Raw genomic sequence first — 14,100 nt, 5'->3', positions numbered from 1 at the left:
TCCAAAAATAGGGAATGGGACAACTTGCCACGGCCAACTGACCACAGCCAACTGGCTACAGGTCAATTTACCATAGGACAACTCATTGTGGGACAATCCAACAAATACAAAAATTAAATTAATCTCAAGAGACCATGGCCAATAATAATAAATCAAGAAAGTCAATCCAGAAATACAAGAGTTACAATAAATTTTTGATGAAAACATGGACATCAATAATAAAAGTAACTGAATGAAATTATTAACACAGCATTGAATTGTCCCAAGGCAAATCATCCTGGGGTGAGTTGGTCACCATGAGTTGACTGCAGTGACTTGTCCTCCCAAAATCACATTTGTTTTTAACAGGTACATAGCTATCTCCTATTAACTTATAGCTCTCAAACTAGACTACTTTCTGCAGTACTGCTGACAAATCAAGCCTTCTCCATCCTATACTTGTGCCTTTAATTTTTCTCACCAAGATGTAGAACAACTTCCCAGCTGTGTCATCTGAAAATTAAGTATCCCTTTGTTGGACTTCTCCCTGCGGAGTCTGAGATCTTTGCAGGGGGAAAAAAATGAAAAATGTGCAGAAAATAATTGAAATGAGGAGGAAACTATATTGTGGTAATTGTGAATCTTCAAGCATGCAATAAATTCAGTATCAAAGGACTTCACTGAGGGCAGAGCAAATAGACCTTTCAAATTTGAAACCATTCATTTTAGAAGCTAAAATCAGTAGGAAGAATGTGAATTAGAGGATTACTACTATAATATGTTTATTCCTAGCTATAAGTAATTTGTTTGGGAGACCTTGTCTAATTGAAAAGCTACCAAGAGTTCTGCAACTGAGGAATAAATACTCTTGTACATACCAAAAATTATAACTTAACATATTTAGTTGCAAAACAACACTTTTTCTCTAGTGCCCAAGCCAGGAGTGGGTGAAATTGAAAATCAATCTGGTCTATAGAGTGAAACCAATCTGGACTATAGAGTGAAACCTCTATAAGACTTTTCTCACTATTTCTTTTCTGGAGTTAGTTTTTCTTCCTTTTGTTTCCAAGAAAATTTGTTAATACAATTCTTGTTGAGTTCTATAAACTCAAGTTGTCACGACTTTCCTTGGTTGAGATTTGGTACATAGAGAATGTCTCATAGTCAAAGAACCAGTTGAGTTATATTCTGTGGGAAAATGGAGTCCCTATTAGGTGGAATTGGCAGCCTCTCTCCATAATACATTATGATAATAAAGCATCAAAATGATCAAATTGTAGAAAAATGTGTCTTTCTCCCCAAAGTTAGAATGGAAATAGAAGTGGAAGATTTCACCCTTTTTATTGCCCCAATAACTTAATATTTCTGTTTTGGAGAAATCTTAGATAAGATTTCCTTAAAGTAGGAAGCCTTCCACGTTGCTATTATTCCTACCATTAAAATTTCTCATCTCCTCCAAATACTCCCAAATCATCCTGAAAATGGTGATTTTAGCACTCCTTTAGTCAATTCTTATGATAACATAACCCCATCATTTGATGGCTTCCAATAATTATTTGTAAGAGCATGATGCTGAGTTGTGATTTTGACATATGCTTGCCATAAGAAATCAGGTGGTACCTCAATGCTCCAACCACAAAAGAGTATGTAGGGATAGTCCTTGGATAGATGGCAAATGAACTACTGCACCAGTTCATGCAATAATGCAAATTGTCATTTACAATGATACAAAGGAATAGTCCCATCTTCCAACAGAGAGACTGTCCAGAAAGCAGATACGTATTCAGATCAGTGGCATAAAACTAGTAAATGTAGGGGAGAAAGCCACCTCAAAGCTCATAGAAATGGAGTTTCAGCTCCTTTGCTGTCCATACTTTCAACAAATGTTTTTAAGTGAGGTAGGGATACCAGTGTGGGTTACCCCCGGTTCGGATCAGTTTACTACCAAGAACTGGTAGTAAAACCAGTGGGAGGCTCCGCCCACCATCCCGGATGTCATCATCGGCAATCTGCGCATGCGCAGAAGCAAGGCATGCATGCAAGCGAAGCAAGCATGCACGTGATCCCGTTGCAAACTGGTAGTAAAGGTAAGTAGAACCCACCCCTGAGGGATACCATATCTGGTTTTCAAAATTCCAGCTTACCACTAGATGGGAGCAAAGAGTTAGAGTCAAGCCTGGAGGCTGTTAGGGGTTGGATGGGGAGCAATGGGTTGAAACTAAACCCTGGCAAGACCGAGTGGCTCTGGGTTTGGGGATCGTTGGCTTAGGGAGAATTGCCATCTATGGTCTTGGATGTGGTGGCACTACCCCAAACAGACCCTGTGCGTAATCTGGGGATTCTCCTGGACTCACGACTGCTGCTCAAAGAGCAGGTGACAGTCGTGGCTAGGAGGGCCTTCGTGCAACTGCGAGTTGTGCACCAGTTACACCCTTTCTTGGATCGGCAATCCTTACTCCCAGTCATTCATGCCTTAGTCACTTCCCATCTTGATTATTGCAATGCGCTCTACACGGGGCTGCCCTTGAAGAGCATCCGGAAGCTCCAGTTGGTGCAAAATGCAGCGGCCTGCACGGTTTTGTGCAGATCCCAGTGTGCACATATATCATCTCTCCTGCAGGAGTTGCATTGGCTGCCAATTTGGTTCCGGGTGCAATTCAAGGTGCTAGTTGTCACCTTTAAAGCCCTTCATGGCTTGGGACCAGGTTATCTGAGGAACCATCTCCTGCCGGTTACATCTACCCGACCCATTAGAGCGGGGAGGCAGGGAATTCTGCAGGTCCCATCCCCAAGGGTGATACACCTGGTGGGACCCAGAAGAAGGGCCTTCTCCATGGTGGCTCCCTCTCTCTGAAACATCATTACCCGAGAGATTAGAACAACCCCCACCCTAATTCTCTTCTGGAAGGCACTGAAGACCTGGTTCTGCCAGCGGGCCTAGGGAACCCAGAGTGGGATGGAGCCCATTAAATGGCTCGTTTGATTGGCTGTTGCTGGGGTGGGAGGTGTGGGTCAGGGATGATTTTATTACATTAATTTATTTGATTTTTTTATGAGTTTTAGTTTTTTAAATGTGGTTTTTTTTATATTCTGTAAGCCGCCTTGAGTCACCATGGGTGAATAGGAGGCAATATAAATCTAATAAATAAATAAATAAATAAATAAATAAATAAATAAATAAATAAATAAATAAATAAATATCTTTGTTATTATGTCAAATGGTAACTCAGGTGCAAGGGTGGAATAAATGAAGCAAAATATTTGGCAGAGGTTGCATTTTTCTTATTTGTTAGTTGAAAACTAACACGCATCCTAGTTTTCCTCATTTCAACTAATGATGGAAATGCATTGCAATTCTTCTGCAAGCAAGCAAGGCCACACAAATGCAGCTGAGGGATTGCATGTAGTCTGAGAGCTTCTTGGTTACTTGTTCCTGACTTAAAACATAAGCAGTGCATAAATAGGTAAAGAAATATGCATTAATAACAGTACCATTTGTAAACTTGTCAGATTGGCATAATAACTGATTCCAGCACAAAGCAGTTTAACATCAAGAAAAATTGGATATGACCTGTTATCTCATACCTTCATTATTTAGTCAATGCATAAAAATGCAAAGAAAGGGCCTACAATCCTTTGGTAAAATATTAATACTATTCTTTAATATGAAATCTGTGTGCTTTTCATCTGGATAGATATGCCCACCAGTATAATACAATGTGTGCTTTATGAATGCCAAAGCAGTTAATTGTAGATCAAGTGCCCAAATGATGACATAAATCCCCAAGTAATTCTGCCTACTCTGTCATAGCATGGCTGTCACAGTTGTTGGTGTGACTGCTGTGTTAAATGTTCCTAATCATAGCATCCAGATAATATTTATGTTATATTGTGGATGAGATTTCATTTTTCCTTTCAAAGTCACCTTTCTGATGAAATGGTCCTGGAGGAATTCTGGGGCAAATACAGACTCGCTCACAGGATAGCTGGATATATTTATTTATTTATTTATTTATTTATTTATTTATTTATTTATTTATTTATTTATTTATTAATCTGTATTCATAAAATGCTTCAAAAAGTCAATAATTACCTTGCATGGTTAACTGATCTGAATGACAGTGATGACATTTTGCATTTATATGCTACTTTAAAAGCCCTTTCTATTCATTAACTCTCTTCAAGCACTTCTCAACTGTCAGTAGAAAGGATAGAAAGGAATACCTTCATTATAACTCCAATAGTCTGCTGTGTCATGTGCTTCATGTGTGCTAACCCTGAACTTGCCCAAAACTTCAGACACTCTGGAATATGGCAGCTAGACATCAGGAATTTATCATGACTGGTTTAAAAGCCCTGTGCTACTTGTCAATTGTTTTATGAGCTCAGTTAAAAGGGTTGGTTTTAATCTTTAAAATTATGAATGGCTTAAAAGCTCAGAAATTACTTAACTCGGAAGAAGACCCGAGCATTAAAACTAGCATGACAGGGACTTGTGAGGAAGTCTTCATGACAGTTATTTCTCTGACATTGGACGCATCTCAAATTTCACAAGAATGGGGGTCGACCTATTTTCCAAAGCACTTGAGGCTAAGACAAGAAGTAACAGATGGAAATTTATCAAGGAGAGATCCAACCTAGAACTAAGGAAAAATTCCTGTCAGTGAGAACATTTAATCGGTGGAATGGCTTGCCTCAAGAAGTTGTGGGTGCACCATTACTGGAGCTTTTGAAGAAGAGATTCCATTTATTTGGAATGGTCTAAGGCCTCCTTGAGAAGGTAGTTGGACTAAAAGATCTCCAAGGTCCATTTCAATCCTGAATCTATTCTCTACTGAATCTACTGAATAATTCTGAATCTACTCTCATTGAAAGTTTCATCTTAAATCAACTACAAAGTTGTTGTTTTATTTTTATTTCGTTAGTAAATAATTTTGGGGGTTTTGTACTATTCAGCAAAGTAGAAGTACCACTACTATGATTTAGTATGAATTAAAACAGGGCGCTCTGATTCAATGAAATTTGTTATTTTCTCAAATAGTAAAATCAAGTACAAATTAAATCTTCCAAAGTCAGCATGTCTCCAAAAACAGCATAGGACAAAACATTTTTTTCCCAACAATTCTAGAGAACCAAATGCTTAACAACATTATATAAAAAAAAGAGTTCTCTAATTTTTTGCTCTGAATGGCCAGTTCCAATGATTGTATGGTTGCATGACTGATACTACATATGGTAGTTAAAAGCAATGACATGATCCAAATGAGATGATTTCTGAAATACAATAAATTGGGTATTTTTGCAAGTCAAATCAGAGGCATACTGAAAACTATCTGCAAGATGAGACCAATACAAATTGCAACTCTAGTTTGGCGCTCCACTTTTTATCTATGCAGATAAAATGTATTCATATATGAAATGATAATATCCAAACTTGTGAAGCTGAGGCACTTCCCCCCTAATCTCTGGCAGATGTTGATAAGATATTTGCTCTCAGGCTTCCTTTTCTGAAGACAAAGGAAAAGAGCAAGGAAAAAAGAACTATTATTAAAGGATTTGGTGTTAACCATTTTAATGTAAACCTTTATGGTCTAGTCCATTGAGTAAACCTTAATCTGAAAATGATTAATTTGTTCCTATCATATCAAAATGGATAGTTCCTGAAAATAATTCCTATCTGTAATCAATTATGCACAACATTGATATGTCTGAAATCAATATCAACTGGGAATGACATTGTCTTACTTTATGACAATGGGAAGTCTGGAAAGATTTATAGTTTTTCACAAGACAGCAAAGGAAGGGTAAAAGATGATAATAGTGGAAGATCTCTATCATCCCACTTTCTGCTCTGACAGGGGAAACTGCTGTTACTATCAAGGCTATGATTAAATAGTGCTGACTTCTGAGGAAGTAAGCATTCAGCACACCATGCAAAGCAAAGCAAACAAAAGAGGGGAAACCTGGGATAGTTTTGGAAAGGGAGATGTTAATTTTACATGTTGATTTGTAGAGGAGGAGGAGGAGGAAGAGGAGAAAGAACTTAATATGGACTTTAGAGGAAGAGAAAATGAATTTTTTTCTCAAGATGAAATTTCCCAAATATCATTAAAAGTTATAAGGGTGCCTGAAAAGAAAATAATTCTGCAATAATTCTGTCATGTGCATTGGAAATTGGGCAAGAGGAAACCATATTTTACAGTGAAACATAAACAATATGTTGGCACTGAAACAAAACCATTGTCTGATAAAATAATATGGATTCGGGCTAGGGCAATATTAAACAATATTTGTTAAAGCTCAGTTGACGTACTTTACAACTTCCTCCCATTCAAATGCAAAATTAGAGAGCAGCACCACTACCACCACAATAAAGACAGAAAATAACACTATGCAATGTTGCAATTTTGCTTCCATGGCTGAGAAATCACTACCCACTTCTGCTATTATGTAGAATGGTACACAATGATGTGTGGCATATCACGTATTCCTATAGGGAATCAAATGGATGTTAAATTTATCAGGGATATCTCTGAAGCAAAGAAGATTTGTAATGCAGATTCCAGTGATGTTTAATCAATCAATGTTAGATTAAACAACTGAGTCAATAGTGGGCAATTTAGGATCATGTAGAAATAATCAGTTCATACCTCTGCTTAAATAATTTGTTGCCTCCAAGCAAGGAAAAACCTGGGGGGGGGGGGAATGATGAGAAAAAAGAGAAGACTTAGCAGAAAGAAAGAGAGAAGACATATAATAAGGGGAATAGGCTTGAATTACAGGATGTTTTATACAAAATGTGGAGTTGCAGCTTTGTTGCTGAAATTTATAAGCGATTATACAATGGAAATAAAATCGTCATGAGAATGAATGGAAACTAGTTAATAGGTCAGCAATCAGCAGGGACTAAGCAAGGAGATATTTATTTATTTATTTATTTATTTATTTATTTATTTATTTATTTATTTATTTATTATTGCGATTTATATGCCGCCTTTCTCCCTGGGGACTCAAGGCGGCTTACAAAATGACAAATTCCAATACAAATCACAATGAAATAAAATTAAAATCAGCAGCCCTATTAAAACAGTTTAAAATTATGACAGTGTATGAAGTTATCTTGATTGTTTAATGCACCTATAGTTACCTGCATAAAGAATAATTGCAACATAGATTAATTTATATAGAAATTGAAAAAGAAATAGAAAAAAAGGGATGCAAATGCTGATAAAAATGTAGTGGGTAATAAAGGGTCTGTTGCATGCCATTGGTTTGCAATGTTTGCTGCTGTTGGCAAGTTCATTATCTTTTTCCATCTGTGAGTTGTTTGGACCACTTTCTATTTCTAGATAAAGAGAACAATCTTCATACTTTCTCTGTTTATCTGTCACCTAGCCTTTTAGTCAAATGATTTTTTTCTGTTTAACAGATAAAGAGAACTTTCTGTTGCTCTGTCTCTCTTCAAGATGTAATTTAGCCACAGGTAGGCTTTTCTGACTTCATATTTCCAAAGAAGTTTACTTTTTGCCTCAAATATAATGAATGTCTGCTAGCATTAATTAAAAACAGTGCTGATGTGGTGGAACGTCATTCAGAGTCACAGGGGGAAGAGGGTCTTACCCAGAGAGCAAGGAGACAGCAGGGTTTGGAATCTTTGACAGACAGGAAGAGGGCTAATGTGAACAATTCACATAATATGTCTAATAGTTATGCAGATAGTTGCTTTAGTTTGGCAAGATTTCTGTTAAAATAGGCAAACAACAATAAAGAACTTTCAGAAGTAACTCCATGTGTCATTCACGTTTCTTGGGCCTGATAGCTAAGGCTACTTTCTGCATCAAAGACAACTGTATTATGAGCATTATTAATTAGAATAGAATAGAATAGAATAGAATAGAATAGAATAGAATAGAATAGAATAGAATAGAATAGAATAGAATAGAATAGAATAGAATAACAGAGTTGGAAGGGACCTTGGAGGTCTTCTAGTCCAACCCGCTGCTTAGGGCAGGAAACCCTACACCACTTCAGACAGATGGTTATCTAATCTCTTCTTAAAAACTTCCAGTACACAACTTCTGGAGGCAAATTGTTCCACTAGTTAATTGTTCTAGCTTGTTCTATTCCACTGGTTAATTGTTCTAATTGTTCTATTCTTGATGCTACATTCTCTGATTCATTTTTCAGTATTATTTCAGCAAACATTCAGGCACATAGCCACTAACTATGGTTCCTGCTGAATTCAAAACTCCAACAATATGGATGGTTATATTTCTGCTTGGAAAAAGAAAAACTTAGCATATGGTCGCAGTGAGCTTGTAGGAGTACCTGAAGAAAAGGCCTGGAAAGGACTGGAGTAGCCAGATTTTAGATCAAACAAGTGAAGTACTGTAATGGAATCTTTCAGAGGGAGTAATTCTACATTTGATTTAAAAAAAATCAAATGTACAGTAGATTTTCTCATGTCCATGCACTTTTCAGTGAACTGCTAACCACCAAAAATTGGGCCTGCACCAGTGGTGGATTGCTCCCGGTTCGGTCCCGGTTCTATAGAACCAGTAGTAAAACCGGCAGGAGGTTCCATCCACTCGCCACGATGTCATCATGGGTGATCTACGTATGCGCAGAAGCTTCTGCGCATGTGCAGAAGAATGCATGCACGCATGAACAAAGTGAGTACACCCGCAATTCCCATTGCAAACTGGTAGTAAAGGTAAGTGGAACCCACCCCTGGCCTGCACACTTTCTGCCAAGCATAAAGCTACATTGCACTTGTCAAATTTTGTTCATTATCACTTTCTGATCAGAATTACCAGGCATTTTCTTAGGAACACTTCTTTTAGCTATAAATTCTATCTACAGATTCTCTGTTTACTTGCTTTGCAGAAAGCAGTTACTCAGTCAACCAAGCTTTGACCAGCAGTTTGGAATAGTGAGGAAACTTCCTTTATGAGTGGTTTTACTCTACTTTGAATCTTATTTCCAGAGAGATATGCTGTGGTATTAATACTCTTGCCTCAATATAATCACCAAGTTCTGTTCTTTCTCCTCTGGGCTTTAAGTGCTAAATCAAATTGTTGGGACAAAGTAGACATAGTCTTCAACTTACAACAGTTTATTTGGTGACTGTTCAAAGTTACAACGGCACTGGAAAAAGTGGCATGGGCATTTTTCACATTCGTGGCTATTGCAGCATTCCCATGGTCATCCAATCAGAATTTGAACTCTTGGCAACTGATTCATATTTATGATGGTTGCAGTGTCCCAAGATCATGTGATCACCTTTTGCGATCTTCCATTAAGCAAAGTCAATGAGGAAGCCAGATTCACTTAACAACCATGGTACTAATTTAACAACAGCAATGATGCACTTAACAACTATGGCAGGAAAGGTTGTAAAATTGGGTAAAACCAGTGTTGAAATTTAAAATTTGTTACTACTGGTTCTGTGGGCGTGGCTTGGTGGGGGAAGTTTAATGTGAGTGGGTGGGCGTGGCCAACTTTTTTTTTTTTTACTTTTAAAAGCATTTTTCCTACAACCTTAAGAGATTGCAGAAAAAAATGCTTTTAAAAGCCTCTGACGATCCCAGCTGAGCTCTGATCATCAGAGGCTTTTTTTTTTATTTTTAAAAGCATTTTTTTGGCCAAAGAGGTTGTATAAAAAATGCTTTTAAAAATAATTAACAAAAGCCTCTGATGATCGCGCGGCTCATCTGGGCATGGGGGTGGGCAGGGATTTTTGCTACCAGTTCTCTGAACCACCCGCCGCCATCGCTACCGGATCAGGCAATCTGTTCCGAACCGGGAGCATTTTACCCCTGGGTAAAAACCCACTGAACGACTGTCTCGCTTAGCAACATAAATTTTGGGCTCAATTGTGGTTGTAAGTCGAGGACCATCTGTCTGCAAACATTTCTTCTGGGGTAAATGAACAAAAACACTGACAGTCAACAAACAAAATTTTCTTTATGTGAAGCACATGAAGGAAATGTACATGCCGAGATAACTTGGTTGATTAAGATGAATATAGATGATACGCAGATTTGCCTTTCTTTTTCTTCAAATGCGGTTGAGATTATGTGTGCTCTCCCAAATAAATTTTGAAACATCTCATTCTGGTCCAGATAATTTTAAATAGATTGCAGACATGCTAAAAGATCAGGCTTAAAGTTTGAAGGTATTAAAAATCTGCTCTTTAGGACTATGTTCCCTTCCCCCCCACCATTATTTATGAGATTTATATCTTGAACGTCACTGCTGGAAAGCGCAGAAAACCAAGCATTTGATCACTTTATGCCAGTGCTTCATCACCTGCACTAGCTCAGGGACATTTGTACTGGGGGAGGGGGTCAAAATGACAAAGTGGGGGTCATGAATGTGTAATAAATCCCCTTTGTGCTTTCAGACAACATCATCACAAAAAGCGTCAAGCATGCAATTGCAACTATCACTTTGATTTATTTTATTTATTTATTTTGATCCTTCCACGTAGATGGTCATGCAATAGCTAAAAGTTGGTTTGATCAGCAATTTCCTTTTGAACGATATGCCAATTGTTCTCAATCAGTTCATCAACCTTTCTCACATGAAACTTGTCAGTTGCTGTCACAAATCAGCGCTTTCCATTTCACCATTTATTTATTTATTTATTGCTTAGCAACGCACAGTACTCACATCAGCTTATCCTCTCTACAAGAAATACTAATTGAACTACTAATGGTCCAAGCAAATTGGCAGAAATAAGAATCAACAGAATTCAAGGTGGGCTAGACTTAGTTCCTTTGTGGACATGAAGGGACTTGTGACTGGTGACTTCTTTGGCCCCTCCCTCAGGCTCAGCCTGGTCATCTTGTATTGTAATCATTATCACAATCTTCATTTAGGGAAGAATGTTTCAATTTGAGGGACTCCTTCGGCAGTCAAAAATTCAACCATGGCTCATTGCTTGAAGTGATGTGATCATTGCTCAGTACAAGCTTCCATTTCATGAACGATAGTCAGAACTTTTTCATTTCAGCAATTTCCCAGCAGCTGAAATGAAAGAACAGATGCTATAGAACGTGTTAGAGCTATCAGTTGCCATCTGTTGGCAACTTACAACATTGGAAGCATTGCTTTTTAAGTCAATTATCAAATAAAGTCGTATCTCGCTACTTGATTGCTTTGAAACTCGTCAAATTTGGTACTCGATGCATTTTGACGTAAACATTTTGTCCTGGCACTCATTGTTTGTTGTTTGCAAGCTAGAACTTCTCAGTGTCAGCTGTCCCATGACTTGCTACCCTTTCCTGACAAAACAAAAGATTGTGTGTTAAGTCACATGGTACTCATCACTTTTAGTACTTATCACAGCTCCTGGACTATTGTAACGCTCTCTACATGGGGCTCCCCTTGAGGAGCACCCGGAGGCTCCAACTGCCACAGAGTGCAGCCGCGCAGGTGGTAATGGGAGTGACATGGTGTTCCCATGTAACACCCCTCCTGCGTGAGCTGCACTGGCTCCCGGTGGTCTTCCGGGTGCGCTTCAAGGTTTTGGTTAACACCTTTAAAGCACTCCATGGCTCAGGACCTGGGTACTTGCGGGACCGCCTACTACCACCAATAGCCTCCCACCGGCTGGTACGCTCTCATAGAGAGGGGCTCCTCCGGGTGCCATCGGCCAAACAATGTTGACTGGCGGCCCCCAGGGGACAGCCTTCTCTGTGGGGGCACCTACTATCAGAACGAGCTCCCCCCGGAGATATGGAGGATCCCGGATCTGCGTACTTTCCGCCACGCTCTAAAGACCTTTTTATTTCACCAGGCGGGCCTGGCCTAACTTTCTCCCTCTTTTTAAACATTTTTAATATTTTTTAGTATTTTTAATATTCATAGTTTAAATTTGTTTTAAATTGATTGGGGTTTTAAATCTGTCTGGGCCGAACTATTTAATTCGATTTTATCTCTGCTTTTTAAATTTTGTATGTATGTATTTTATTGTTGGCTGTTCACCGCCGGTATGTAAATCAAATAAAAGTAAAGTAAAGTAAAGCTCCTGGAACCAATTAACAACGACTACTATTAACTCACACATATATATGATGATTGCATTAAAAGTAGTTCCACCAATGCTATATATGTTATTACACTTCAGTTCCAAAGGCAAAAGGGTCCTTTGGAATGCACTTGGACATGCAAACAATATCGGTCTACAAATCTTTAAATAAAAGACATCATTCCCCAAACTGAGCTGCAGCTATAGAAGGTAGCTCCAATTCTAGAAGAAGAAGAAAGATGCAACTGCTTTAAGCAGTCACAGAGACATGTTTCTCAGAATCAGAAGCTCATTTTTCTGTTTCAGTCCAAAGTATCCTAAGGGCAGATGCCCAACTTAAAACTAAAGGTCTATAATTTTTGCCTTAGACTTACTGTTTAAATTCCTATTAAATGTTATAAATTGAGCATATCAATGAACTATTTACATACTAATTCATAAGCAGAGCTATTGATTCATTAGCTAAAATGCACAGAGGATTGAGCAATCTTTAATTGGCCAAAGATGTAATTCATTATTTTTGAAGTGCTGAGAATTTCCTTTGTTGTTATCAATATTTAATTATGAAATTGCTGCATTTGGATGTTCCGTTTTCTTGCAATTCCCATTTCAAAAGGCCAAGAAAATCGTGCTATCAATTTTCAGCCAGAATTACTAGAATAAATTACAAAAAGTTACTTGAGAGCTGCATGTGATTCTGGCATCTCAGGTTACTGAAAACGGATCTAAACTAAGACATAGTTAATAAGCTAACTGAATATATTTATAGAAGCACCTAAGATTTCTGCATGGTTATAAGTGCATTTTTTCATACTTTTGGTGAATTGTCTTTTTGATTAATTTTTCAAGGAACATGGTGTTAATTTTAAAAAAATAAAATAAATCAGCTTCTAAATCAATCACCCGGTCTAGTTCAGATATTAGTTTGTAATAACTGAAAATGTTTCAATAGTTATGAAGGATTTATAGCAAACTTAGCATTGAATTGTTTAAATTGGTTTATTACTTTTTTGGGGTGGGGAAGGGATATAATCTCAAAACAGAGGTTTATTCTGAACAGGTCACGCACAGTAGACATCTAAGTCATCCTGGCCTAAAAGTACTTTATGGAATATATTATGGAAACGTACTCGTTCTACCAATTACAATTATGCTATTAAAATCATTCTTGGATTCAAGCCAGACTTCATCTTCATTATTATTATTAACAACTCCCCTGCATTCCAGTAAGTGCTTCCAAGAGATCTGTTGATTACTCCAGGAATATCTGAACACTTGAAGCTATTATGAAACTATGAACTATTATGTTTGGAATAAATGTTTAGAAAATTGGCCCTTGATAGAGAGTTGGTAAAAGTTTTCCCCTATTTTATAGATGGAGTATGCTGAAAAGTCCTTCCACACAGTGGTATAATATGAAAGGAATTGCAATGTCTTAAACCTTTTCCTGTAATATTCAGTATATTCAGTATATCCTGTCTTCCATTAGAATGCATCAGCCACTCTTAAAGCAGGTATTGGGAATAAGGAAAGAAATGGTGAGATATTGAACAGTGAATTGTATGTATGTACTCAAGTAAAGGGACAATGCTACTCTGTTGCCAGCATTGAAGAAAGGTACATCCACACCAGTGGTGGGATTCAAAAAAATTTACTACCGGTTCTGTGGGCATGGCTTGGTGGGCGTGGCACGGCATGGCTTGGTGGGCATCGCAGGGGAAGGATACTGTAAAATTTCCATTTCCTCCTGATCAGCTGGGACTCAGGAGGCAGATAATAGATGGGGCTGGAGCCAGCCAAAGGCAATATTTACCGGTTCTCCAAACTACTCAAAATTTCCACTACTGATTCTCCAGAACTGCTCAAAACCTGCTGAAACCCACCTCTGATCCACAGTGAATTGTGTGAGATGCTTACCATCTCTGTTATTTATTTACTAAACAAATTTATACAGGAGCCCATTTACTAAAAGAGAACTCTGGCTAGTAAACAAAACGAAAACACAATACAATAAAACAATCACTTAAAATAATAAATAGGCCAAGGCCTGGTTAAAAGAAACAACAATTTATCCCTTAGTTAGGCAA

Source organism: Pantherophis guttatus, chromosome 2 (assembly GCF_059756535.1).
Source record: "Pantherophis guttatus breed Tessera chromosome 2, ASM5975653v1, whole genome shotgun sequence".
Taxonomy (NCBI): Eukaryota; Metazoa; Chordata; class Lepidosauria; order Squamata; family Colubridae; genus Pantherophis; species Pantherophis guttatus.
The sequence above is the reverse complement of the archived record's forward strand: the minus strand, read 5'-3'. Positions refer to the sequence as shown.